Here is a 3,773-nt window from a genome sequence, read left to right on the forward strand (position 1 = left end):
CTCATCCGTGTGCCCCCCCCCCCCAGGACAGACCAGGCCCGGCCTCTCTCTCTCCCGCCTATTAAAACACGAAGGAAGCGGGTCGTGGGGGGATGTGGGGGAGGGGGAGTGGTTGGCGGTGGGTGAGGGAGGGGGTGGGGGTTGGGGCGGGGGAGGGGGAGGGAGGGGGAGGGGGTGGGGGTGCGGCCTGTCACCTGGCTGAGCCTGTCTCCTGCCGGCCCGTGGCCGTGTTCGCGGGCCCCGCCGCCTGACGGCTCACTCACTCCCGGGCGGCGGCGACAAGCGGAGGCGACCTTTTCGCCATCACATCACTCCCCCCACCACGCAACCTCATTTCCGCTTCCGCCCACGCACACGTGACCGTGCCCTCAAGGGGCGTGGTCACAGGCTCCAGGTGAGTCCAGGTGGGGGCGGAGCTTCTGCTCCAAACTGGTGGTGAGCAGGACACAGCATCCCACCTGTTCACCATCACAACATCAAACAGTTCCCATGTTCACCTCAACTCCCAAAGGACAGCGAGGAAGCACGAGCCTCCAGTTTCAATACGAACCATGGGCTCACAGATTGTTATTTAAACACATAGAACATAGAAGAATACAGCGCAGTACAGGCCCTTTGGCCCTCGATGTTGCGCCGATCCAAGCCCACCTAACCTATACTAACCCACAATCCTCTATATGCCTATCCAATGCCCGCTTAAATGCCCATAAAGAGGGAGAGTCCACCACTGCTACTGGCAGGGCATTCCATGAACTTACGACTCGCATGGATGATTTTAGGATAGTGTAGGGGGATGAGCTGAAAATAGTTCACAGGTCAGCACAACATCGAGGGCCGAAGGGCCTGTTCCGCACTGTATTGTTCTATGTCCACGTTTTGAGAATAGTAATTCTGCAGCACAATAGATACCCTTCAACCCATCAAGTACATACCACCAACACCACACTAGTCACACCTTCCAGCACGAAGCCAAAACCCTTCGATATTATGACATTTTATGTGCTTATCTGAGTTTTTGTCGAAGAGCTGGAAGCTCAACTACCCTCACAGGTAGTGTATACTAGACCCCTAGCATTTTCCTCAGATCCTCTCCATAGCTCCTGCCTCCATCCTGAAAAGTGTGGCCTCTTGTTACTGACCCTTCAACTAAGGGGACAGCTGCTTTCTCTCCAGCTCATCTAAGCCTCTCAGTCTTACATACCACTATCAGGTCCCTCTTATCTGCTTCAACAAAATTACCTGAGTTTATCCACACCTCTTTATAGCTAAGGCAATCTGTCCCAGATCACATCCAGGTGAATCTTCCCTCCATTGAAATCATATTCTTCCTATAGTGCAGTCTTCAGAACCGCACACAGTAACTCAATTGTGATTTAACCAGAGTTCCACCTACCCACCATTATAACCTATGCCTTGACTGTTCGAGACAGGTGTCCCATATGTCCTAACTACCCGATTAACTGTCCTGCCACCTTCAGGGATCTGTGGACACGCACCCTAAAATCCCTCCAAGCTTCATGGGTGTTCTACCATTCATTGAGTACTCCCTTGTCATCTCACATCTTTGAATGTTAAATTCCATCTGCCACTTAGCTGCAGATCTTATTATTTCATTAATATTCTCCTGTAACCTAAAACCTTGTTCCTCACGGTCAACCACCCAGCCAATCTTTGTCATAGAATTGTCGAATCCATACAGTGTGGAAATACGTGACCCTCCAAAGAGTAACCCACCCAGACCCATTCCCCTACCCTATATTTACCCATGACTAATGTACCTAACCTACACTTCCCTGAACACTATAGGCAATTGAGCATGGCCAATTCACCAAACCTATACATCTTTGGACTGTGGGAGGAAACCCATGCAGACAAGGGGAGAATATGCAAATTCCACACAGACAGTCACCCGAGGCTAGAATCGAACCCGGGTCCCTGGCACTGAGGCAGCAGTGCGAACCACTGAGCCACTGTGCTGCAAACTTATTTATCATCCAGCCCTGGGGATCTGTCCACTGTTAAACCTGCCAGAACTTCCACTACCTCCTCTCTCTGTATTAATTTGAAGAATCTCAATCCGTCTTCCCGAATGTTGTACAGACATCCTCCTCCTCCCACCAAGTAATTCCAGATATGAAGTATTCTTAGCATCCTAACAATGGTCTGCTGCTTCACTTACAGGAAGTGACTTCACCACAGGAAATAACATCACCAACAGAAATTACATCACCAACCCAAAGAAACCCAAACAAAGAAATAGAAAGCAGGAAGTTTCAGCATTGCTTTACATGAGGTCCACTGAAGATGTTACCTAGTAAGGTAATGAAACGTCTGGAAATGAATCTTTCACCTCAGCGAGCAAACCTACATCCAAAACACATTGGGATTTTACCCAATCTTTCCCGTCAGCATTTTCTCATGCACCCTCTTTGCTCTCCTAATTGCCTTAAGTTCCCCTTGAACACTCTATACTCCAATCGAGCCTCCACTGATTTATTCCATTTGTATGTTACATGCCTCACTTTTCCTTTCTATCCAGCACTATATATTCCTAGACATCCACGTTCTCTGGGTTTGCTGCTCATACATTTCACCTTCAATGGAACACATTGAGTCTGTACTCTCCCCAATTCATGCAATAGTTCATACAATCTCTAGAGAGTGAAAGCAGGCCATTCAGCCCATCAAGTCCACACTGACACTCTGAAGAGCATCCCACCCAGACCCATCCACCCTCATCCCTGTAATCCTGCATTTCCCTTGGCCAATCTATTTAACTTAGATACCTTTGGACTGTGGGAGGAAACCAGAGCATCTGGGTTTTAAACTCCTAAGTTCTGCTGTGGATTTACCCTTCAGTAGCTCTTCACAGTCTACTTTGGCCAGATTCTTATTTTACTAAAATCTGCCTTCCCCCAATCCCAAATGCTTTTCTGCAGACTTTTATTTTTTTCCATGTTAAACTTAATCTTTTTTGTTTTGTAGTCACTGTCATTAAGATGGTCCTCCACTGCCACCTCTGGCTTTGTTTCCCCGAATTAGGTCCAGCACTCCATCGTCCCTTGTAGGTTTGAAGTGGTTTGAAGTGTGTATACTTCAATGCAAGAAGTATACGAAATAAGGTATGTGAACTTGCAGCGTGGGTTGGTACCTGGGACTTCGATGTTGTGGCTATTACGGAGACATGGGTAGAACAGGGACAGGATTGGCTGTTGCAGGTTCCAGGGTTTAAAGGTTTTAGTAGGGTCAGAGGTGGGGATAAAAGAGGGGGAGGTGTGGCATTGCTTGTCAAAGATAGTATTACAGCTGTGGAAAGGACGATGGATGAAGACTCGCCATCAGAGGTAGTTTGGGCTGAGGTTAGGAATAGGAAAGGTGAGCTCACCCTGTTAGGAGATTTTTACAGGCCTCCTAATAGTCCTAGAAACGTAGAAGAAACGATTGCGAGGATGATTCAAGAGAAGAGTGAAAGTAATAGGGTGGTTGTCATGGGGGACTTTAACTTTCCTGATATTGATTGGGAAAGCTATAGCTCAAGTTCGTTAGATGGGTCAGTGTTTGTCCAATGTGTGCAGGAGGGTTTACTGACACAATATGTAGATAGGCCAACAAGAGGTGAGGCCATACAGGATTTGGTTCTGGGTAATGAACCAGGCCAGGTGTTAGAATCAGAGGTAGGTGAGCACTTTGGGGACAGTGACCACAATTCGGTGACCTTTACTCGAGTGATGGAGAGGGATAAGTGTGCACTACAGGGCAAGAGTTATAACTGG

At 48.0% G+C, this 3,773-nt stretch overlaps 1 protein-coding gene across 2 annotated transcripts in view; it reads right to left on the minus strand.

The window, feature by feature from the left end:
• Positions 1-346, minus strand: part of scyl2 (SCY1 like pseudokinase 2) — a 58,449-nt gene extending 58,103 nt beyond the window's left edge. For both annotated transcript variants that reach the window (XM_043708760.1, XM_043708759.1), the window contains exon 1: positions 195-346. The gene's annotated coding sequence lies outside the window, so the exon portion shown is untranslated. The remainder of the gene's footprint in view (positions 1-194) is intronic.
• Positions 347-3,773: the final 3,427 nt, after the last annotated feature.

Source organism: Chiloscyllium plagiosum, chromosome 19 (genome assembly GCF_004010195.1).
Source record: "Chiloscyllium plagiosum isolate BGI_BamShark_2017 chromosome 19, ASM401019v2, whole genome shotgun sequence".
NCBI lineage: Eukaryota > Metazoa > Chordata > Chondrichthyes > Orectolobiformes > Hemiscylliidae > Chiloscyllium > Chiloscyllium plagiosum.